Source organism: Strix aluco, chromosome Z, assembly GCF_031877795.1.
Source record: "Strix aluco isolate bStrAlu1 chromosome Z, bStrAlu1.hap1, whole genome shotgun sequence".
Lineage (NCBI taxonomy): Eukaryota > Metazoa > Chordata > Aves > Strigiformes > Strigidae > Strix > Strix aluco.
In genome coordinates, this window is record NC_133971.1 from 26,188,395 (window position 1) to 26,214,021 (window position 25,627).

The following is a 25,627-nucleotide window of genomic DNA, read 5'->3' on the forward strand; positions in this document are numbered from 1 at the left end:
CCCACGTGAAGTCTCTCCAGCACCGGTTACCTGCGTCACGCAGGACCCGTCTATCAGTGTGGAAGGACACAGGGAACTGCCCAGTGTTGGTGATCCTCACGACGTGCGTGGGGGTGTTACCGAGAATCACGTACCCAAAGTCCAGGAGGTACTCGGGCAGCTCAACTCTGAAAGGAGGAGTAAGGACAGTCCTTAAACCACAGCCTGGCTACATTTCCAAGAGCATGGAAGATGCAAATAAAGTGAATATTTCTGGATTCGCTGCTGTAAAAACTCAACTCAAGCCCATGAAACTCAAGGCCTGACCACCTGGTAATAAGACTTTGGTAAGTCACGAGGAGCATAGGACCTAGGTTTTATCACCTACCAGTGGGACCTTAAAATAAAACTAGTTTAAAATGAATACTGGTCACAGCTCCTCTGCTATAGAAAGCCACTGTAGGTAAGTCCAGTGGACCTCCACTGGTCTCAATGAAACTGCTAAGCCTGGTGTACAGCCCCAGCCTGAAATGGCTTCAGGACCTTGTCATAAGATTCGCCTGCACAGGAAATCTTCACTGCTCTGCAACCAGATCTGTCCCCAAAGCAGCACCAACAAATGCAGTAATCAACACCTACAAGATTCACAGGAGGGTCCTTTTCCAGAGCAATCACACTTGGGAAAGCACATACGTGATCAGTTTTGCAGAGCATCTTCCCGAACTGGAGCCTACCATGCCTGTGCCTCCTCATGAAGGAGCAGAGGGAAGTTACTGAGGTAAGTCCTGCAGTCCCACCAGCATCCAAGCCACCTGATTTAGGGTTTGTCAAGGGTGTGTCAACCTCTGCAGTTCCCTACTCTTTTTGCTCAGTGTGGTCTGTTAGCTGGAACAAAGATGCCAGCTTTGAGTTGCCTCTTTCAGAGCTGGTCAGCAGGGATGGTGTTGGTGCTCTCTGGAAGGGCTTGATGCTCTGCACTGGACCCCCTCAGCCCTAAGAGCAGGACCCAGAGCCTGCAGGGAGCTGAGCACCTCCAAAGCTCAGGGTGGCTCTGTGGAAGTGAGGACACTCAGCTGCTCACAGGGAGCATGTCAAAGCTACCAGGATCAGACCCTTTCTGAAGTCCCCACTATCCCCAGCTCTGCAGACACAAGGACCTCTCAGGAGCAGGGGTGCACTGATGGGTGTTACCCTTGGGGCACAAGAAGATAGGGTACAAGAGGCCCTACTAACTTGAGAAGCCTCTGATGAGCGTGCTGGTCAAAGGCAGTGGCCTCTGGGGGACCAGAGGTGAGAGCTTTCTGCTGCTCCAGGGCGTGTTCCTCTATCAGCATCTGCTCCATCTGCATCTGCAGCCGAGGGTCCAGCTGAGGGAAGGAAAGGCAGTGGCTGGTTAGCAACGGTCCTTCCCAAGGCTCCCCCCTGCTTGTGTTGAGAGGGGTGATGGGGTCCTTCTGTATTGCTGCTCAGTGTCTGTGACACCTCCTGCTCTCTTAGTCAGGGCCTCATCTCAAGGGCAATGAACTCCAGTATCTTCGCCTGCCCAGTCACTGTTATAAAAGCTGATCTGGCCAGACAAACAGACAGACAAGCCGGGAACCTTCCAGAGCTCCAAGTCTTTGCCTGGCCCCAGCCAGTGCCAAAGCAGCTCGGACAAAAGCTCTCTTGTAAAGGGAGCCACGATAAAGCTGCTGTCTCTTAGAGATCAGTCCTGGCAGCACAGTCCCAGGGCACAGTCAGGCTGCTGCTATTAAGCTCTGTAAACCTGGCAGGGCTTGGGTTGTGAGCAGCAAATACCCCAGTGATGACCTACATCTCCATCCCAAAGTACCATAAATTCAATCACTTGAGCAGGGTCTTCAGGATCTCTCCCTGGGGCAGCCCTGGGGGCAATGCTGAGCTGATGCAGGATCATGGGCAGGTTGGGTGTCCTGATGCAGGATCATGGGCAGGGAGGTCCCAAGTGCCAGCAAGGCACCGGGAAGCCTGCTGCGGGCTGCAGGGGACCAAATGACACCGGGGGAGGGAGGCACGTGTCAAATGGGGCAGCAGCCATTCTCACCATGGCATCCAAGGGAGCTGGGGGTGGCTCCGTGGCCACAGCCTCCCCCAGAACAACTGCTTCCTCTCTCTGGCTGTCTTCCATCTTTTCTATCACCTCCTTGAGGACCTTCTCATATTTTTCATTTCCTGAAGGAAGAAAACATCCACAAATAGAAGCGTGGCACAGCGCCATTCCCATTTAAGCTGGGAAGACCCACTTCCTCGACTCTGGCCTCTCCCAGAAACACCCTCCTCAAGCAATGTATGGAAAGTAGATGCTGCTTTTCCTCTATCAACCCTGATGTTCATTCCCACCCATCTTCCTCCCCACATAGGAGCATCTCATCCCCTGCAATGTGACGCAAATCCAACCCTGCCAAAATCCCTGCCAGCCTGTGCTCAGCTTTCCCGAGCATTTCTGTCCAGCCACCACCTTCCCAGGACTCCGACACATGCTGGCAAGCTCTGCAGGATGGTTCCTGGGGCAAAGCCCACACGGGCTCATCTGCCAGAGCCTCAGGAAGCAACTGGGGGGTTGAGTGTTGGTCTGACAGCCCTGAAACCTCCAGGCTCCATGGAGGCAGGTGTGAGCTGCCCTACGGGCATCTGATATGGAGGAGAAACAGGGGATCCTCCTGGGGAGCAGACAGGCCGTGCTCACCTTTGATGTTCCTGGACAGGTCCAAGTAGATCCTGGGAAAGGTCCCCTCTCCTTTCAGGGAGATTTCTTCTGGTTCTAGGTGACCCACTTGGATCTGGAAAGTCCTGCAGAAGGCTCCAGGCACTCCTGGCAGGTAATAGACTTTCAGGACTTGCTCCTGGCCAGGTCCAACTTAACCCTGCAGGGTGTGGGAGAAGAGGGAGGGAATGAACCAAAGAGGGTTTGGTGGAGGGATGGCTCAGATGACAGACACGCCGAGAAGAGAAGGCAGGTTCTCATATATAAGAAAGTATCAGACAACATCGCCTTCTAGCTTTCTTGTACCCAGAAGCTGAAGTCTCCTACACTAGGTCCTTCAGAGGGCTTGTAGGGATGCACTCCCCCAGGACAGACCCACAGACCGCCCCTTGCTCAGCATGAGCATAGCTCTGCCCCTAGCGGTGTTTACCCTCTGCTAGCAAGAGCCAGACTGAAGAAATAAAAGCTCTTTTACCAGCCACTATGCAAAATAAGGGAAGTGCCCACACTCTCAGCATGGCCAGCAGCTCCTGCCACAGCACATCAGCGGTTCCCAGGCTGGTGTTGAAGGGCCTGACCCCTTATAAATGATCCCAACCAAACACCTCCTGCCTGTGCGGTTACACCGGGTGTCATGAGCCTATCCAGACTCACGGTGACCTGCAAACATGCATCTCTGGAAAGGCAGGAGCAGAGACTAGGACAAGATCTAGGGAAGGTGTTGCCAGGAAGGGCACCTCCTCTCCAGGCTTCCAGAAAGCTGCCTGAGCCCCAGGCTAGGCTCCCGCCAGCCAGGCTGAGAGCAAATGCAAGCAGACAGCAACATAGCCTGGGGTGACGGGACACAGCCGCAGCTTTCCTCGGCTCGCTCTCTGCACACTGGGCTGGACCCTCAGCTCCCCACTCCCCTTCACGCTGCAGGGAGAAGCTGCTGAGCAGGACAGATCCTGCCACTTGGTCCCCTGAGCCCCTGGTGAAGCGCAGAACACAGCTGCAGCAAAAGCCAGCCCTGCCAAGCTGCCAGTGCCAATGGGGCTGTCACAGCAACTGATTGTGCGGGTCTGAGCAGAGCTGGGTCTTTGGAAGTTCGCAGGAAGAGGGCATCAGTGTGTCACCCCTTGTAGGAGACAGGCATGAGGAAATGTGAACGCCTTTGCCTTCCTCTTCCCACTGCAAAAAGGCACTAGACAGGAATGCTGCTCCAGCCCAAAGACAGCAACACAGGACTGAGAAGTTGGGATGGTGAGATGCTGCAAAGTCCTCTCCTCACTGTTCCAGCCCTGCTCCTGTCTGGCCCCCTCACTGCCCCACAAAGCTGCTGCGAAGCAGAAAAGCTGGGGGAGTGGGGGACCGGTACAGGGGCTGCTACAATTTCTGGCAAAGCAGCTTCATGCCCAAGTGAGAGCATTTAAGTCCCGCTCAGTGCTGGCAGGGAACTGGCAGGGTGTGCTACAGGCAGGGACAAGGAGTAAGCCCTGTCCAATCACACACCCTGGGAAAGGTGACTCTCAGGAGAGCCGGCACAGTGTGGCCCCAGTGCCTGCACAGCAGGAGCACTCAGCAGTTGGGGTCCCCAGAGCCACCGAAGCACTGGTGCCTCCGGCCGGTGGCTGCTGTGTGACAGCAGGGTCACCCGCCGGCAAAGGCCGTGAAGGGCGATGAGGACCACGCTTGCTTGACCCTCCCTGCCTCCCAGTAGCAGCTGCTTGCAGCCCTGTCTCTCCTGTCTGCTTTTGTGGGTTGTTTTCTTTTTTTTTAATTTTGTTTTTTTTCCCCTACAACCCCCTCCTGGGCAGCCTGACCCAGAGCCAGGGTCAATCACTCGCGCCACCTCCGTACTCACCGTGCTGGGCAGGACCAGGGGCACACCGGGCAGAGGGCTGTCTGCGGTGCCTGCGCTGGGCCTTAGCACCACGTAGGTGAATCCCATCTTCCCGCTGTTCGGCAGGGTGACCTCTGCTTCGGTGACTTTGTTAAACAGCTGAAGAGAGGACAGAGGAGTGGGAAGCTGAAGACACAGGCCTGATACTGGGAACCTCCTTCTGCTTTCATTGGGATGCAAGCAAATGAACTCAACACAGGAGAAAAGCAGAGGCAGAGGAGGTACGGGCACTTGAGTCTCCCAGGTTAACCTGGGGAAGCCACCGCCACAGGGCACCCCTTAGCCCTACACAGGAACAGATACTGATGGCGGCATGCAGAGGGGCAATGCCAACCACAGAGATCAGTCATAAGGAAACCAAGGAGGAGACAAGCTCTCTGCACCTCATGGTGTCATCTCACACCCAGCTGGAACAAAGGAGGTGGCATCAAGACATTGCAGAAGAAAAAGCACCTGCAGTGACAGCAAAATGGGAGACAGGGCAACAGCTGGAAATATCTGTGGGGTTTTTAACCAAAAAGAAGTGGGGATTATTCTAGGACATTCTCTCCAGCTACAGTGACTGGGAAGCCCAAGTTAACTTCCTCCCTCATTTATTTTGTTGATTAATCAAGAACATCAAAAGAGAGTACCTCCTTGGACCTCAGGCTTTAGGAGTGGATCAGCAGATGGATGTCTTGGGGCACGTCCCTCTGGAGATCACCACTGGGACCCTGCCTGCCCCAGGAGGTGCTGTTAGTTACCTTGAGGAGGAGGAATTCCCAGCTGGAGGGGGGTGGAGATGGCCTTTAAAAACCAGCTTGAATGCAGGACATATCACTCCAAGGTTGTACTTCCAAGCCATAGAGCCAACAAAGTAGTTGGGAAGGGGAGAGAGCCCTAGCCCTAGGTGGGTGGCAACCCGCCGGTGATGGTTTCACGACAAGGACCTCGGCCAAGAGAAGCGTGTGGTACCTGCAGCCTGTAGTCGATCTCTGTGATGTCTAGGAGGTAGCTGATGAGCAAAGCCTCTCCACTTAGCACGATGTCATAGGTCAGGCCTCCCTCCACCCTGCACAGCACCATGACATGGGCGACGATATTTGTGTAGCCAAAGAAGGTGAACATGACCCGCTGGCTCTCACCTGGCTGCAGCACACCGTAGAGCGGCAGGACATCGAAAACCTGGAGGTAGGCGAGGAGAGATCAAGATGTCGAGCATGGAAACTGATGCAGAAGAGCAGCCATGGCTTGGAGCGAAGTACAGATGTGGCTGGAGGGGGCTCTTCCTCAAACACAGGCAAAATCACCCTAATCTCATCCTGTATCCATTCCACTTACCAGCGGAGGGGCCACGGGAAAAATTTTCTCCCATACTCACTCATTAACGCATTAATTAATACACTACATATTAAAGTAATTTGAGCTGTCTCCTGGCAGCAAGAAATTCTCTTTACTGCAGAACTTGCCTTTAAAAGCACCTTTTACTGCCTTAAGAAAAACACAGTATTCGGAGGTGAAAGCCCTTAGAGCTGGGGAGGGAGGACTCCAGCCCAGCTCATCTGACTCCTGATGCTTTTCACTCTCTCTGATTTGCATGCTGCGCTCTCTCAAGATGCTACAGCAAAAGCTACTGCAGAAATTTCCTGTTGACCACTTGATTAGCAACAAGATGAATAATGCCCTCCATAGCTGCTGCACAGGTCAACCCTACGACATGTCCTGCATGGCCTCTCCAGTGACCAGTTGCTTCAGCAGCGCTGTGCAATGGGCTTGGAGGGACGTGAGGCCACTCTGCGAGCAGCATCGAGGGCCACCAGTGGGAGGGGGGCTACATAACTGCTTGCCACACTGGAAACATGGCACAAGATGGATTCCCATTTACCTCCTCCATTCCCAAGGTGACGGGCTCTGCCTCCACAAACTGCATCAGTCTGTTGATCCCCACCAGGCTCTGAGTCTCCACAGCACCTTCCAGCTCCGCAGCAGTGGATGGCAGCAACTGGAAAACAAGCATCATGGGCTGCAGTAAGCAGCTGGCTGGTCTGGGTGAGACTACTCTGCTGCAGGCTCCACCACCTCATCCAGCCAGGAGCAGCTGAGATGGGACCTTGGGTGCAAATCAAGTATGGGTATGTCTGTGCCATCCGTTGAGAGTGGGTCCAAGCCCACCCACAGGTGAGACACGGGCTCCATCTGCACTTCCTATGCACAAGCTTGCATGGGGAAGCTGAGTGCACTCAGCCCTCAGTCCTGGCAGAGACCTCAAGGGCATTTTGCACCCTTGTGCCAGCCCAGCTTCGCTCACTCCTGCCCAAGGAATGTGCCCAGAACCCCAAGCCTCGACAGGTTAGGTTCTTCATGACAAAAACAGGAACACAGCTGCAAGTGAGAAGTATCAAAACCAGGAAAATAAGGACTTGGCACAACTATTCCATTTCAGAGAGTGCTTAGGTTTCATCTCGTGCAGCCATCAGTGCTGGAGAGCTGAGGATCTCCACCAGGTCATTCTCTTGAACGACACCTTCCTGAAGAAGGCAGCCGAGGTGTTCTTCTGTCTTGCAGCAGCTGAGAGCTGGTGTTTGACCTCAGAGGTGCCATCTTTCAAAAGGAACCTCATCCCTGGGCTTCTGATCCCTAATTTAATAAGCGAGGGCTTTGTGAGTGCTTTTGAAATGTAGTAATACCTGCTTCTTCAGTAACGTGAAGAAGTGCTTTGTGCTGGGGCCTTGACATCAGCAGAATCTGCAAGAATATTTATGGGACATCTTTACACCTAATCAGAGGCTACACCTCCCCGGTAGATGAAGCTCAGAATCAGAAGATTCAATGCTCTTTCTCTCATCTTCACATTTTCAAGCCTAGCAAAGCTTTGCCAAGCGCCTGTTCCCAAAGATTCTAACCCGCATATTTCCTAGGCCTATGGTCTCCCACCTCACCAGGGAGGTTATGTGGTACAGTGACACAAGCGGAAGATGAAGCTGCAATCCAGACATATCCTTTGAGGCACTTTTGGATCCTACTTAGCCATATCTACTTGAATTTCTTTGCTTTATTTCTGCATACATGGCAACAAAGCAGGAAATAAAGATGACTCCACCCTTCTATCTGAAAACATTCAGCCACACTATTCTTTATGTCTACAGGGTATCATTTCTCCTGATTCAGAAAAAATGTGCAGTTATAATGTTAAAATGACCGATATTTGGATGTGAGCAGATGCAACCCCTCTCCTTGAACTTAATGCCAACGCCAGTGCTTTCAGAACTTCCCATGCTTTCCTGCATCCTTTTTTATTGCCCCAGGAGCAGCCTCTGTCCCACACAATGCAGAACAAGGCGCCAGTTCCCACTAGCATGGACGTCGAGTTCTAAAGCACCGAGGTTCACCAGGAAGGTCAGCAGACCAAAGGCCATTTTCCATGCCAGGAGGAAGAGACAATGACTTTGCAAAGTCTCATTTTATCAAAGACAGCTCTGTGGCCATCCCTGCAATACTGCAGGTTTCGGGTGAAGGCAGAGACATAAAAACAGGCGGCTCCAGCTGGGGTTGAGAAGGTGGTACATGGAGATCACAGTACTTGGTACAGCTTGATACAGGAAGGAAACTGGAAGCCTTCACATCATGATGCAGATAAAAGCCTCATTTTACAGTGTAAAAACAAGCCAAAAAAACCCCAAACTCAGCATAGGTCCGTAGGATCTGAGAGGGCTTCTCCAAGCAAAGCTATCCGATTTCTCCCTCCCCAGAAGCCCCGTGTCCAGCCACTGGCCCTGCTGCCCAGCCCGCCCTCAGGGCACATGACAGCAGGGCAGCAAAAAGGGGGATGGGCACAAGCACGGCTTTTTGGTGGCAAGCTGGGGGAGGCAACGCAAGCAGTAGGTGTACAAGAAAATCTACCTTTGCTTCCAGGGAGTCATCTGCATCTGCTGGCTCTTGGGCAGGATCCCCTGCGGCTCCCAGGGCTTTGGCTGGTTCCTCCACACCTCCATCCCTGCAGCTGCTCCCTGCAGACACCGAGCACTTGGACCAGGCTCCCCCCTCCTTTGGTGGCTGGGGTTTGATGAAAAATTTAGGTACTGGAGGGCTGAACCTGGAAAATAACATAACTTTGATTGTGGACCTGCAGTGGGAGGGAGGGAAGCCTGCACGAACAGCTCCTCAGCAGGATGCGGCCCCCGGCTGGGCACTGGTGGTGTGAACTCAGTAACGGGTCTGACCTAACAGCTCTGAAACCAGGATGGAGCAGGTCAGCATATGGGGCTGCCTAGGGATGACGCTGGTATAGCGGCAGCGCAGGGAGCTGGCAACTGGTTGCAAGGAGAAATGGAAGAGGACACGGGTGAAAGCCTTGTAGGGAGGTAAAAAGCACAGCAGGAGAGGAAGAGACACACAAACTGTGCGAAAAGGTGAACCTGAGACACAAAGGGGCAGATCCGGACAGCAACAAGCCAGTGCAGACCCACCAGTGCCCTCCCGAAAGCACCCACAGCTGCAGACTGTGCTTCCCCCACCCAGAGGGCCAAAGCAAGAACTTCTGCAGCTCTACCAGGTGCTAATCCGGAATATTTCCCCTGTCACCCACCCGCAGCTGCAGGTCAGCACAAGCAAGCAGCAATGCCCGAGGCTTTCTCCAAGTGCCGTACGGCAGGAGCAGGGATAAGCCCGGAGCCTGCTGTGCCCTAACTCCAACAGAGCCCAGCACGGTGCGGGGGCACCCATGGAGCCCGGTACGGGACACCCCCACACACACGGGGCAGCGTGGAAAGACACACTGAGCAACTCCAGGCAGAGACTCACAACTGAACAGCCCATTGATCCCTGAGGAGCACCGAAGCAGCAGCAATTGGTGCTCCGGGAAAGGAAGCTTTGGTCATTTTTAATCAATACACAGCAAATGCCAATGACAAGGTTCAGCTCCTGCTGTGCTGCCGGTATTCCCTGGTTGTGAAACAACGGCTCCAACCGCACCTTGCGCTAAAAGGGCAGCAGCTCTGCTGAAACAAGGCTATAACCGATGTGGCACTTACCAACGGCATGATCACCTCCCCAGCAGCTTCTAAACGCAAACCATTTGAGGACCAATTTGGCAAATGATTCAGCAAAGCAGTTCAACAGCTCATCTTACTGACAGGACTGAGTTGATAGTTGGACCAACACGTGTCAGTAAAAAGTGTTCGGTTTAACATTTTCAAACATTCCCAGTGACTCAGACTACATTCCCTGTTTCAAATTGCAGCAGGTGCTCACAGTAACTTTGTTCACCCTTCTGATGCCCCATGGAGGACACACTGGAACCATGCCTGCCTGTCACCACACCTATCTGCAAGTGTTCCCGAGGGCAAACGAGGCCCATCTTTTACAGCAATGTGGGTGCTTCCTTCCCAGCTGGGAACTCAGTGCCTTTAACGACGTGTTCCCAAATGAGTATTTGTCTCTAGCTTTGCAGCTCATCATTTAAGGCTGGTTTCCATTTCTGGGTTAGAGGCTCTGTGCCTCACAACCCCCAAGAGATCCCACCTGACTTGTCCTTCCTGCAACCACATGCAAGAACCAGGCTCTGCCCAGGCGAGCTGCCCCAAGCAGGGACCGATGAGCAGCAGCGCTGTCACTCCTCCCCAGCCCCTCCTCTGCCTGCTACTGGGACCACATGGGGGACACCAAAGGCGACCTCAGCACCGTCCACGTGGAAGAGCAAAGCAGGACTGGAGGGGACGAAGGCATGCGCTTGCCCCTGCAGAGCATCGCCCATCTCCAGTCCCACCAGTGCAACCTTCGCTCCTCTCAGCCGAGGCACCTTAACAAGTATTGGGGTGCCCTGAGGTGTGACCCACCTGCTCAACACCTCCAGCAGCTGCTACCTTGGGCATCTGCCTCAGGATAAAATAAATCCAGCTCATCTGCAACAACGGTGCCTCCGGGCAGCCTGCAGCTGAACGCTGCCTGTCCCTGGTGATAGGGAGATGCCCGCAGCGCAGGGGCAGACACATCCAGGGCCAGGAACACCTCGAAGCTCTCCAGCTACACACCAGTCCATGCACCAGTTCAGCGCATGGGTCTGGCCATTGTCATGGTGATGGTCCCAAAACTGCTAGCTGTGACCCATCCTAGCCAGGAAATGAAAGCGCAGCTCTCAGAGCTGCTTGTGATAAATACTGTAGGTTAAGAACAGCTCCTGAGGAGAGGTAAACCCCCAAGATGCAAAATCCACAATCACTTATGAAATTACCCTTAGTTTTATAGAATGGCTTGAGGCAACTTCATGGGATCGTGGTGCCTAGACAACAATATTTTTCTCTCTAAAGCAGAAGCCTCTGGGACCTGGTGCTGGGATATGATGTGATTAGTGAGCCCTGCTGTGGAGAAGCACAAAGCATGGTAAGGGACTTTTTCCAGTGAGGGAAATCAGAATGAACAACAAGAAATGTAACATGAAAAGGAAGGGAGAGAGGAACCCAAGGTGTCAATAGAAAGCTGATCCCTGGAACAAGAAATCTTCCTGGTGCTGAAGAAAAGGGGGTTGTCTTCAAAAAGGAGAAGAAAGGGGAAGATAACAAGATGCTCAGCATCAGCCCAAGATTTAGGCAGCTCTTGCCCTCCAGCACCTTCTGGCCAAGGCTGCGAATGCAGGGAGGTAGGCAAGGAGCTGAGAGCAGCTCCTCCACCTGCAGAGAGGACCCATCCCAAACCAGAGGGGCTGAAGGGCTGTGGACGTGCCTCCACCAGCACCATGGAGCTGAGAGATGGAGTCTCCTGAAATAAGCAGGTCATCCTGGAGCTGCAGGGGCTGAAAGCAAGGGGTTAAGCCCTCCATGTCCATCTCACCCAACCTGGCCACCCCTCAGGTGAGACAAAATGCATCCAGGAATTAACAGTGGGGATTTAATGGGAGTATGGGAGGATTGACACCAGGGGGAGAGGAGTCCTTCCTGCTAAGGCCAGGACAGCCTTGTGTCACCCACTGTCCCCAACCTCCTGTTAAAAGTATCTCAGCCTGTCTCTTGGTTTCTGAGCCTGCTAGGGCCACAGCTTCTCACAGCTTCCCACACCCACCTCCCAAAATAGAGGAGCTAGAAATCCCACCACTTCTGCAAACTACATGTGAAGTTTCACACAGGATGATGTGACCTGGCTGGCTGAGGCTGTGCGAGAGCCAGCAACATGAGGACCGTCCCCCCAACCCTGCAGCGCTGCAAGAGGAGTGCCCCAGCTCCCCACAGCCCCGGCCAGCATCAAGGACATGAGCCAGAAGCCACCACCCCTTCACATTAAATGCCAGAGTTTTAACGGTGCTGAGACTGCTTCCCTAGTGCATGGCACCCACGTGTGGAGCACCCTTGCCCAGGTCCCCAAGGACCACCCACTGGTGCCCCCACTAGCCATGGCACTGGGTTAAAATAAGCCTCCCAGCAAAGCACGAGCTCTTCTCAGGTCATCACAGGGAAAAGCACCAGAGACCGCATGCCCATGAGGCACCTGAACAGGCTACAGGCCCCTACAGTGCACTTTTATTTCTCCGTCTGGCCATCAGATGCATATTAAAAAGGCACTTTGGAGCCAGCTACAGACAGCTCAAGAGTGTTTGCTGCTGAAAACAAAATAATATAATACAGGTGCAAACCAAAAGCCTTTCCAGTGCACGGTGTGGGAACACTGGGCTTGAGCTGGGCCAACTGGCCAGCAGCTGAGGAAGGCAGTGGTGAGGGTTTGCCCTCATCAAGAGTGACTATTGAACAGCATTTCATCCAAATGGCCCTGAAGCCTATTTCTTTGCTTGGATAAATTCCCCTGCTGAGCTAAGGTTTGTGTATTTACTGAACCACCCACTGAAATTCAGACCAGGCAGCAGAGAGACAGAGAAGAGAAGCAACATTGCTGCGGTGAGATCCGACACCTCCAACTCCTGTCTTGCACATGCTGGAAGGGATTAAGCTGGATTTGGCATTCATCTAAATGCAGCGAGCAGTCCCACTGTGACCAAGTATTAATTAACTCGAAGTTCATACACAATTTCAACAGCCACTTACTTATCCAAGTCAAAAAAATGTCAGTTTTGAGAGATGAGGGAGAATTTTGATTTCTTGTTTGAAAGCAGAAATTGTGTGGGAATGGATGCAGCGGAAGTGAAGTGTCTCATGTTCCTGGGGCAGCAACCAAAGCTCGCCAGCGCCTTTAAGCAGGAGCCACAGGATTTGATTTTTGGGTGCACAAGACTCCTCGGCTCCTGCTGAAGCCCACAGACCTTGACCATCCCATCACTTTCGATGAGAAGAGTCAGAGGAGGGTCTGAGGCCCCTCAGGCTCCATCTGACAGGGCTCATGCCTCTCCCAGAGTACTTCCACGGGATGTGGCTGGTCCAGTTTTGCAGGGGACAGGCACTAAAGCTCCTCAGGCACTTTGGTTCAGCTGAAGCTGGACCAGGGCCAGCCACCACTGGCATCGCAGGCACAGTGGCTCTTTGTGGAGATCATCCTTTGGCAGCAGTACTTCCCTCTCTTGACAGGTCACAGCCCTGGACGAAGTCTCCACTGACTTTACCGGAGTTATTCTGACTTGCATTGCTTTTACAGATGGCAAAGCATGACCCAGTAAGTCCTCTCCTTCCTTGTGCTTTGCACATCAGCCAGGTGATTTATAAGCATCAGGTGAGCTCCTGATTCTCTATCAGATAGAAAAATGCTTCTCAATCCGACTCTGCCCAGAGGTCCCTCCGATCAAATCAGTAGCTCTAACAATAAATACAATTACAGTCTTTGTTCAAAATTAAACAAGCCCTGACAGCAGTATTTTGCAGATGCTATTTAAAGTAATCCGTACCAATTACAATTGTACCAGATGCTTCAAAAATCATCTCTGCCAACAGACGACTGTATTGACTCCCGTGACCGATAGCAAAGGAGGAGAGATGTGCTCCAGCCGTCTTTGTGGCAGGGATCTGGACACTCACTATTTCAGGATGCTTTCAGGGGGACAAGCGCTAGAGCTTGGAAACACAAAGGGTGTGTCTGCAAGGGTGAAGAATACTAGGAAACAGGGGGGAGCAGAAGAAGTGGTTGAGCATAACCAGCTGAGAGCAGCAGGATGCTCCTGGGTGATTAGAAAGGCAAGCAGGAGGCTCCTGGCCCTGGGAAGAGAGAGGTTCTCAGTCTCCTCTCCTTAGGGAAAGGCTGCAGGAGGCCGAAGCTGGATCTCAACAACTTTGTAAAAGGGGTGAACAGGACAGTCTGAGGTGGTAGGGGCCAGGCTGGGTGGGCTTGGCAGGCCAGTTTCACCCTAAAGGAAGCCAGAAAGCAGCTCAAGCCTGAGCTGGGGCATCCTGGGGGTTGAGGACCAGCAGGTACCTGGGCTCTGCCCAGGCACCCATGCGCTCCGGGTGCCTCGTTGCACCCCGCGGCAGCACGCAAAGACCTTGCAACCCCTGACCAAGCAACCTCCAGAGCACAGGGGCTCACAGCTGCACCACAGGAAAAGCCAACCACGGCCCCTCTGCCCACCACCTCGCATCACTGTCCCTGCACGGTGCCAAGAGCAGAGCGAGGAAAAGGAGGGAGATGCAATGACGGCGCATGTCCTGAAGTCCTCACCTAGAAGGAAACGTCCCTGCTCATCTTGACAGCATCTGCTGAACCCCAGGAGGTGTCTCCACCAGCTCGCACTGGTGCAGGCTGCCCAGCATGCCCGGGGTAGGCAGCGATGCCACAGCGCACCCTCCCAATGGGGCTCTGCAGCGGGTCACCACAGGGAAAGACAGGAGAAGGTAAAGCAGCAACGATAACTAACGCAGAAGGAGAAACAAACCAAAACAAGCTCCAGTTTCATATACTTCCGAGGGTCGCATCCCCAGATCACCCAGACAGACACTGAAGCTCCACCCCCTGAGTACACCAGCACCGCCATCCATCCCCTGTCCAGAGGAGCAGGGTTTGTGGCACCAGCAGAAATCACAGATTTAAGGCTGTGCATGGCTTTCACCCTGTGTAAAAGGCGAGTTAACATCACTGCTGGGTTATTATTAAAGGTCACTCCCATAGCACAACATAATTACCCCCTGCTTTACCAAGAGCAAGGCAGAAATACTCCCAGGAAACGTGCTCACAGTCCAATGGCCCCACTGAGCTCCTGGGGCCAGGGCAAGGGACGAGCAGACAGGATTGGCCTGGCCCAGGTGACACCGGGGACAGCTGGGGACAGCTGTGGGGTGATGGAGGCAAGTGGGTGAGGGAGAGGTGACAGGTACCACCAAAGAGGAAGCAAGCAAAGCAAGCTCACAGTTGGAAGGGTTTCACACAGAGGAGAAAGATGACTCTCCCGAGGGCAGAGCAGCTGAAAAGGCAGCACTAATTGAGTTAGGCACTCTCAAAATGCATGACATGCCAGCTGGCCCAGAAGGACCCTTGGGGTGCCCAACCCCCCGGGACTCCTGCCTCCTGCTACAGGAAGCGGACGGTGGGAAATAAACCAATCCTTCTCGCACCAGCCTACACCATTAACTCTGGGGTGGGCACCTCTTTGGGCTGCCCCGCTCTTTGCAGAGCCCCATTAAATCTCCCTGGGACCTGAAGTCCTCCCCAGGCTGCTGTGCTGTAGAGAGCTGAAGGTTTCCCCTCTCTTTGCCCCTGGCTGCCTCCATCTCCAAGTCAGGAGACACAGATTTATGGTGATACATCCCTGACATCCAAAAGTCCTCACCTGGCCTGTGTGAACATGGGGTCCATACTGCCTTAACCCAACTGCTACTTGTTCTCTGAGTTGGCAAAGACAAGCAGTGTGGCAATCTGTCAGAGTTCAAGGATCACCTGGACAATGCTCTTAGTCATATGATTTCATTCTATGTGGTCCTGCGAGGACCAGGGAGTTGGACTTGATGATCCTTATGGGTCCCTTTCAACTTGAGATATTCTATGAATCAATGCTCCTGCGCAGCTACAAGGGCAGTAGCAACAGCACGTCTTCCCACTGTGGCTGTTTTCAGGGATGAAGAGATGGACCAGGTGGATAAGAGATGATTTTTTTATAACAGGCTCATTTAACAGAGTCTATCACAGCATGGAGTGGCTCCTCACCTAAGAGCACATGGAGCTGGTGGCTGTGGCCAAAGAAAACATTGGCAAAGAAACCATTGTGGGATCAAAACACTGGCTCTGGCTTTTAGAGGAACAGCAAGCATTGCTTCTGCTCCACGCCGGGACAGTCTCCTGTGTCCTTGGTGATACAAGAGGAAAACAGAGCACTGGCACATGCCAGGCAGATCCCACCCTTTCTGAAAAAGAAATACACGATGATGTTTTGGGAAATGATCTCCCTGACTGGTATTCTCCTCATCTGCCTTAAACCAGCCAGTCAGCAGCAAGAGATCTGAAACCCACCCAAAACCCATCCTGCCCATCCACCATCCCAATATCAGCCTCTCGAGGGGAAAGAGTGGCTGTACACAAGGATGAGCACCAGTTTCACTGTCTTGTGAGTGTCCAGCCTCACGCAGAACAAAATCCCTGTTCTCTGGAAGGGTTTTTGCTGCCCATCCCTGTCTCGGCAGCAGCCAGCTCAGGGCTGATGATGGGACCAGCAGGGAAGCTGGGCTCTCCATCACCTCTGCACTAGGCAGCACCTTGGACTAGAAGGAATCAGCACAAAAATCCCCTGTGAAGATTTACACCCAAAAAGATGTGAAGATTTGGCACCTGGATTCAAATTTGGCTTGAGCCTCTTCTTCTAAGAGTTTAAAGATTTCTCACCTACCCTCTGAAGACAGGGATGCACCAGGAAAGAGCACAGCGATACTAGAGACGGCACTCTTGGGCAGAACGATGCCAGTGGGCTCAGAGGGATTTTCCCTTAAGGAAAGCTGTTTGATGCATAGCTTGCTGGAAGCAGGAAAAGAGTGAAGGGTGAGAAACAGCTGGAGAAATTACAAGAAACAAGGTCTAGAAAATTTTGTCACCGTACTCCTCATTGCCACATGCAGTGACAGCAGGTCAGCAAATAAAGAGGACTATAAATAGCCCATCCTGCCCCCCAGATTTCATCTGGTGGCTTCACTACTCAGTGCTCTGCCAGAGGGATGACGGGGAAGCAACAGCAGCAGTCCCTGAATCGATGCTCTCGCTCTACCTCAGCCAGGCTATGACAGCAAGCCGTTCCCATGAACAACAGAAAAATTAAAAAAAAAAAATCAACATTTTGTTTCATAAACATTGAAGCTCTGCAGAGACCGGCCTTGAGCAGCAGCCTCCTGCCCAGAGGGAATTAAAGGACGAGTCATCCAGGCCGCAGAGGCGTAACATCATTTATAGGGAGAAGGATGCTGTTTGCAGTGCAAACGTACCTTGGGTTCCTGCTGCGTGCCCCGGGTAATGTGAAGATGTCCAGAAAGCAAAGACAGAAGTCAGCTGCTCCCCAGGTTTGCTAGCTGAACATCGCTGACAGAGCAAGACGTCGTCACCTTCCAGACAGCGTTTGCTGACCGGCTACAAAACCAGAAGGCAACCCGCATCCCACCACAGCCTGCTCGGGGCGTGGGTGACACTGGGACACCTCCCACACTTTGTCCTGAGACAGTCAGCTGCCCGACAGCACCTTGGGTAGGACGTGTAGCGCTTTTCACCCAACCAATGTTTTCTCCTTCGCCCTCCCTACCCTCAATCTGCTCCTCCAACAGCCTGGGGCTGCTCCCCAGTCCCCGAGGCGAAGGACAGCTCTCAGGGTCTGTCACCCTGTGCAAAGGAGGAGGCTGAGCCTCAGAAAACCCAAGAGTAATAGTTAAAGCAATTCTCACGCAGCTGTTCTGGGCTCCAACCTCCACCGCAATGGCCCAGGTGAAAGTCCTCCAGGTGTGCGACAGCGTAATGGGCAGTCAGAAGCCCTGGGGCAGCAGAAGCTGTCTCAAACCTGCAGTCAGGCTCCCAGGAGCACTACCAGAAGGTGCCATGCCCAGGCCTGGGGCAGGCTGGCTGACTCGCCAGCACGTGAGCTGGGAAAAGAGCAGCACCGTGCTGGAAAAGGCACAGAGATGGAGGGTGCATGGTGACAGCAGAGAAGAAAGAAGCTTACAGACATGTTGCAAATAGAAAATCATCAGCCCCCCAACCTTTGTCCCGATAAAGCATCACTGTACCACACCTGGTATGCAGGTTTATGTCTCTAAGATAGACTTGGTAACAGCATATGCTCGCTTACGCCTGGCTCCAAACCCCTCCCTGGCAATCATTTTATTTACCTTCCATTCTCTCTGGGTGCAACAGGCAGCAAATTTCCAGGTCTCCCTTGCTCCAGCTCCCCAGTGTCTCTCCACAAGCACAGAGCCTCTCCATCAGCTGCCACCCCAGAGGTGAAGCCTGCCTGGCACCAGTCCTTGCTCCAAGACACTCCATCTCTGAGAAATAAGAGGCCACTTCTCCCTTACACCAAGCAAAACACTTCTCTGCTGCTGCCAAACCACATGGAGCTGAAGGCCGCATTCAGCAGCACGTTTCCATCACGACTCAGCCCTTTTCTAACTTACCCACGGGATTTAAGCAGGAAAAGCAGCACCCATGCGGCTACCAAAGCCCAAAACGTACTGCCCTGAGGAGCTGATGGCACTGGGGGATGAGGAGGGGGTATGGTCTACTGTCACCCATCTGAGACTCCCCAGCACCAGGGGCACGGTGGATGGGTGCATTTCGGATGTACCTGCTCGCTGCTGCTGTTGCTACCTCTCCCCTCCGGTGGCTGACAGAGGACTGCTGTCAGATTTTTGCCTTGCACTGTTTTTCACTGCCTGCATTTTCCATTTCTTCCTTGTTACAAAAACAACAAAGCAGAAACCCCATCAAATATAACAGAGAGTTGGGGTTTTCTGGTCAGTAACAAGGCTGGGATCTGGCTCGCAGGGTCCCTGCACTGCAACCTGCCAGGGGACATGGAAGGAGAGAGGGCGGAGGAATGAGAAGTTACTAATGCTGTAGGAAGACCCACTTGGGAGGAGAAAGGCTCCTGGTTGGTTCAAAACACATTGGCTGAGAAAATCCTGGATGGAAAGGAAAGAGCCATTTTCTACATGTTTAGCTCAACAAACCCTTTCCCCAAAGAATCTACTGGCAATTCATTATGCTGGATTTGTAGCTATGAAGTTCCCACTCTCCAGACACGCCAGATCAATACGCAGAGGGGGTTTGACATGTGCCACAGAGGTGCAGAGCTCCCTGCTGATCCATCCTGGCACACGGACTGATTGGTGTGTGTCAGCTCTGTCCCAGGGAGGAAACGTGTCTCGCGTGAAGGGGACAAAGAGGTGATGCAGGAGCAGCAATGCTCAAAGTAAATGACAAGGCACAGGTCCTTAACAGAGGATGAAAACTCTAGAGAACAGCGAAGTTTGGGGATGAGCCTTTGGCAGCCTTTGTCACAGGTCTCAAAAAAAAATCCTTGTATATCCTTTGGGATTTAATGTCTTCCTTTTGATGGGAAAGCCAAACAAAGCTGAGGAGCTGGATACTGCCCTTAGAAAGGGGGACAAATCAGTCTTTCAGGAAGAAACCTTTAAGGTAAGAAATATGATAAAATGTCCGAATTTGACTCCAGACCTACTGTCTCCTGCTGGGTGACTCTGGTGACCCATTCCAACACTGCAGAAAACATCTTGGTGCAAAGGCTTAACTCAGCTTTGAGCTATCAAAGGCCCAAAGGGTGAGGAGAACGTATTCTCAGTCTGTCTCTAACCACGTAGAGGTCTAGAAGAAGAGTAACCATGAGAGATTTATGGCTCAGCAGCGCCAGAGAAGGGACCTGGGTTGGCATAAGTTGGGCACGTCCAACCACACAGCAATGGTTGGACTGTGTTACTTATATGATTGCTCTGCTCAGCAGTGATTAAAGGGTAAGTAGGAAAAATAGGTTGAACAATTAGAAGAAAAAAAGATCTAAGCACGCAGTCTTGTCCAGGCAGAGGAACAACATTTTTCTCTCCTGGCCAAAATAAACGTGTGTGTCTGACTGATGGTGGGAGTCTCTGATGATCGGCTCCAGCAAAGTCAGATGGATGGATGGTTAAACTCTATTGATCTCACCTTCATGAGTCCTGATGTTTGATTCCCTCGATGTCAGACTGGGTGAGTTTGATCTGATAATTTAGAATACTAACAGTGCTTAATGTGGACCAGAAATAATATCTGACATGCTGCCCTTCTGCCAGGATCTTAATGAGCAACTTGAGGTGTTAATAGCTTGGAGACCATCTTCATTTCCAGCTCTGCCACGGAGAATCACATGGTGTCTGCTGAGGGACCCACAGAAAGTACATTTCTGCTTAATTAACATACAGAGCAGAAAAGGGAGCTGCCACAACGCCCCCAGTGCTAACGAGCCAGTGAAGGGGCTATGCCAAACCCTTTGGAGCAGAGGCTGCTATCCTGCCAGATGCTCAGGACCCTCAACTGCTACCGACTCAGCAGAGTTGGGTGACTCAGCATCCCCTGGAAGAACAAGCACCTGCAGGCTCGGGTCCTAAGCCAGTTTAGGTGGAGACAGGGTAATTCAAAGCTGAAAACTGATTCAGCATTCACATTTCCAAAAACCTAAATTGGTTCTAAAAAAAGAAAAGAGTAAAGATAGATAGGCAACTGGCCAGCAAGTGGCCCCAGAAGAAATTAATTCCACACAGGCTTTGCTGTAACATGCTTGCTTCTCTGTTATTATAAAATATATGCATTGGTCTATCATCAAAATTAGATTTTCCCTCTAGCTTGCAATTAAACCCTAATCTAATTTACCAGGAGATGACGGGGCCTCCAAGCAGAGCTTACAGCTCTGCTCCTCCTTCCCTGCCCACCTCCCTCCACCTGCTTTTGCGGGCTTTCCTCTGCATGTTAGGGTCTCTTCTTGAAGGTGCTGTGCATCAAGAAGGGCCACACTAAAGACTGGTTGTTACTCGGTAAGATCCGGCTGTGAAGAAGCTAGCCCAGTGCCCAGGTCTTCTCCACCAAGCTCTCCTCATAGCCATAGCTAATCTCCAGTTCCCAGTAGGTTATGTCCTCTGAGCCAGATCCCAATTCTCTAAACAAACCTGTTTATTGATGATCTCTATTATTTGTAATGGCAGCACTTCAATGCACAATGGTTAACTTTGCTCAGTTTCCTAGGGCATTATGGAAAAACCATTTGCTACTGTACTTAAAACTGCCCAGACTAGACTTTTGTGCTATGCAGAGAGGCCACAGCAGGAGGAACTGCTGGAAATGTGTTTATAAATGTGTTCCAGCACGACTGCAAGATTCTTCTTGGGCTTGGAAACCACAGCCCAGTGCTGGATGGCCCCATTTCCCACAGACGTTCAGACAAGTGCTCCCACCAACACCTACAGCTGTACCCAAAGCTGCAGCAGAACCTGCCGTTTCCCTGTAAAACACTAAACAGCTGTTTGGGGAATGTGATGAGCAGTTTAACAGATGAAAATTCACTTCACCAGTGTGGTGTTTGCCTCAGGCCACAAAGGTCTGAGAAAGCAGCTTTCCAATACCAGCCTTCCTTCCCAGGGGAACCAGTATGGGGGCTACAGCAAAGCAGCAGCAAGAGACTGGGGCAGCAGCACATCGTTCTGGTGGCAGTGCCTGTGTAGGTTCTTAGCGTAAAATGACAACACATAGGGTTGGCAGGAAAGAAAAATCATATATCTGCTTGTCCCAGTGCCTAAGTATAGGTTTGCAGCTCCAGAAATAAAGTAGGACTCTAGGCTATGGACAATGCAAAAAGTGTTGGTAGCATCTCACAGCCCCAGCTTGGCTGGAGAACGTTGTCTCCTTCCCAGCGTCAAACTGGTGGAGATCACTTATTCCCTGAGAACCTAAGCCCGACCGCGGCTGGTAGGTGTTACTCCCACAGGGAAAGTTGAAAGCAATTTGTCAGATCACAGGCAAACAGCCTTGGTCTTTGCAAAGCACAAACAGGACACGAGAAAGGAGAAGAGCTGCAAGGAGAGAGCAAAGGGGCACATACCTCATCTGGCTCACGTGGCTGTCCATCAGGAACGCCCAGTGGTACTGGACAAGAAGCAGGCTGCAGTTGGTCATCTCGATGTAACGCACACCTTCAGTGTTGTTCAAGATGCAGCCAAAGTCCAGGGCCGCGGGCTGGATATGGAGATCCGGAAAGTAGACTCCTCCCCAAACCGTGACCCGCTCCTCATGAGGATGCTCAAGAAATCGTATCTTCAGAACCTTCTCTACTACCTGGGTACACAAATCCTCTTCATAAGCAGGGTTAAATCTGATGGAGAGATGAAGTTCCTCCCCTATCTCCAGCTTCACGGGCTGCAAGGAAATGAAGAGTATTAATCATCAGTGTGATGAAGTCCCAAGGTCCGGCAGCACGAAATGTGTAAATGTTCAACGTGTGACCCCAGCGTAGGCTTCTCAGTTCATCCTGTGTTCCCTTCACAGTGTGCGCCTGACTGCAAGCCCCACCACGCTCTTGTCTGAGACTATCTCAGGCTCATCTCACTGTGCTCTGCATCAATACACGAGGAAAATAAATATTCTTCTGCTGAATTCAGGACCCACAGAAGCTATGTGCTAAATACACAACTAAATCAGCACTCTGGCACACCAGGGCCTTTTGCCCCAACTCTGGAGGAACTCCTTTAGCCTCACAGCACAAGCAGCATGGCACTGCAGCCTCACCCTTGCAGGGACTAGTCACTGGCACAGCACAGAAGTGGTGGCCGTGTCTACGACAAGTGTTTAGCAGAGCCCATGTCCAACACCTTCCACCAACAACAGGGCAGGGGCCAGGCAGCAGCTGGCGGAGCTTCCTCAGCCTTCCTGAAAGCAGGGCTGCCCTTGAAGAAAGCAAGCTGCTCTTGAGGTTATCTGAGAATGGCTGCTGGAGAGCTCGATGGCTTCCAAGAGACACCTTTACTACACGGCGTGCCCAGACCTAGCTGCCTGCTCCCCTCTCCTCACGTCTTAGAGCCAGGATGTATTTCCCCAGTTCAGATGATATTTCGTTTCCTTCAGCAGCTCGTTTCAAATCTGATTTAGTTCAGGCCAGTCTACCACTGAGTCTAAAGAATAAACTTCTCTACTAGAGGACCTCCCAACAGAAACGTACCACCACACTCCCCCCTCTTCAAACCCCACCATCAGGAAGGCCCACGGCTGCTCACCTGAACGTCTGCAGAGAGGGGCCGCTGGTCTGCACCGCGGATTAAGAAGGGCTGCTCTAAGGCCAGGACAATGCTGAGTGGCAGGGAGGATGCGTTTTTTAAAGAAAGAGGCTGGTACTGCAGAGTTAGGACATCACTGGGTTGCTACAGAAACAGGACACATGGAAAAAAAACAATGTGAAGTTTTTCAACCCCAAAGGGCATACACCTCTATTTACTATTTTTATTACTTTCTACCCTTCTAGGTGTTTTTTCTCTAAGTATATCAGATGCCTGTCGTGTTTAGAAACCACAGCATCCCCCGGGGACAGGGAAACACTCTTGCATACAGAGGAGGGAATAGGACCCCGAGAGGAGGCAGCTGCATGAACAAGATCGATAGCAGAAAGTGAACCCAAACCACTTGTCTCCAGTTTTGTATCCTCTCTCGAGAAGAATGGCACAAGATGATTTTCACTCACATACAGTAATTTCTTACAACCTTATCAGCTCTAGTAGCCTCATAAAAGCAGTGATGTTGGTCAGAGGAGAAAAGTGAGCAGGATTTGGCCCATAGTGGAGAGCCTGCAGCAACCTAAGGTTAGCTTTGAACATCTACAGGCACATACAGCCAGCTAGAAACCTCAACAGTTGGGCTGCAATGGGTGTCCTGCTGCCCCTGCTCCAGTGACAAGCTGTCTGTAGCCTCAAAGCTTGGCTCCACCTAAGCTATTTTTTCCTGTTTATGCATTGCTCTGGGCTTTCTGCATGGTTTATATCAACTAGACAGTGTTTGGGAAACTGGTTCTGGATGTATCGATATCAAACAGCTGCAGTGTCATAACACTCAATAAATCAGAGCGCATGGCATCAAGCAGACCACAGGCAGACGTCAGGGATAGCTGAAAAGCTTCTAATTAAACCTGAACTGCCTGCTCGCAGGATTTTGTGCTTCTCTGGAAGCCTGGGAACCAGAGGAGAGACCTGAAAACACAGAAACTAAATAATGAAATATCTTCTCTTTTTCAGACACCTTGCGGGAGAGGGAAAGGTGATGCAGCAGTCAGGATCCAGAGACTAAAGGGCATCTGCTTTGCGCTGGTGTTATCATCACTGCAGCTGAAGGATGTCTGCGGGTCCTTTGAAGAAGGTGAAGCTTGGGGAATTGCAAAGAGCTAGCATCCATACCAACAGCAGAGAAGGCAAAGAGAGACAAGAGATGACAGGTTTTTCTCATCAGCCTGAGGAGCTGACAGGAATCTCAGTTCTTCTCAGCTTCCCTACAGGATCGGTGTTCAGACATCACTGTGCCTTGGACGATCCCCAAAAACCTCCCTTCACACTGAGTACAGGAACTGGTGTCTCTCTAGAAGTAGCCACGATCCCCCTCAGCAGAGCAGCTGTTATCTCAGTTTTACTTGGGTGAAGTTAAAAACCAGTCCCATCTCTAAAAACATCCTCACTTACTTTACAAAGCACCTCAGGACAGGTGAGGAGGGGGTTTAGCATCGCTCAGCTGCAGCACTCTGCTCGCCCACCTGCAGCCCCAGCACACGAGGTGGCTGTGCAAAGCCCACGCTGTTCTCGTGGGTCCCACACATCTCGCCCTGTGCCTTTGGCTCAGCAGTTCAATTCTGTCTCCACATCATGAAGGCAGAATACAGCTGGTGGGACTGCTCCCAATCCCAGAGGAGCGAAATATTGATCTCAGTGTTAATGGCAAAATCTTGGTCCAGCTCAGCTCAATAGTCAAAGTCCCACAGACTTGGAGAAGCCATTTAACTTCCTCCTTTGAACACAAGCACACCCCCCCACCAGGCTTCAGTCATCAGCCATGCTCTTCAACGCCAGGATGAAACCCAGAGACTTACCTTCTCCACCCGGAAAGTGATTTCTCTGGAGGACATTTGCAGGATGGGAGCAATGAACTTGCACGTGACATCCACTTGCATTATCGGTGCCTTCCCTGCCTTGCTCCCCACGACGGCGTGGCACAGCGGCCGCTCCTTCACCACCTGCACGGAGGAGTCAGCCGTCACCCAGCGGGGGCCAGCAGGGCGTCCCGAAAACGCACTGCATTTGCTACCCACTCAGCCACAGACCGTATTACCGCCATCAAGTTACATCCACTGGGCTCCTCAACAGCCCCCTTTTCTTTTTATGCTGCATCCCATTTATTCTGCTCTCAAACGTCCGTAATGCTACACCCCACTATCCACAAAAAGCCCTTGTGAGTCATGTGCTGCCTACAATTGTAATAGTCCCTGCCCCAAAGGATTACTGTTTTGATTTGTACCACTGCCAAGCATAATACGTACAGAAAGCTGTAGGAACTGATTTAAAAAAAAAAATAATAATACAACTATATTAAGGAAAACAGGTGATAGAAGGGCCAATGCTAGCAAACCCTCCCTTGGAAGCTTAGTGGACAGGATCCATGGGAAAAACCCAAATAGCCAGACTGCCTTCAGGTAAAGAGGGGGTCACTCATTCCTAGCAGGTACTGTGCCCTCCTAGAGCTGGTTTTAAAAGAAACCTCCCCAGGAAAGAGATGTCTTGCAGTTCACATGAAAACCCTCTGCTTAAGCTGGATGCTCTTACACTTAAGATTTTTTCCTGATTTCTCGTGGTTTCAGTTCCCCAAATTCTTCCCTTCATTTCTCCTCTTCCCTCTGATACAACACCACAACCCAACTGCTCCTCAGAGTCTACAGACTCAAAATCATCCGTGTTGCGTGTGCAATGCAGGGAGTTGGGCTTCTGACCAACCTCAAGAGTATAAAGTTCTCAAGACCCGAGGAAGGTGGAAAGCCCACTCCCAGGGTCTTGGCTTTGACTGCAGGAGGCAGGTAGCCACAGCTCAGCTCACAGATCCCCTTTTGGCTTTCCAGGCAAGACAGCCTCACCCGCACCCTGATCACTTTATTTCCTTTCTGGTACCTTTTC

At 51.8% G+C, this 25,627-nt stretch overlaps 1 pseudogene; it reads right to left on the minus strand.

Moving 5' to 3' along the window:
• Positions 1–25,627, minus strand: part of LOC141918772 (hydrocephalus-inducing protein homolog) — a 53,788-nt pseudogene that overhangs the window by 13,989 nt on the left and 14,172 nt on the right.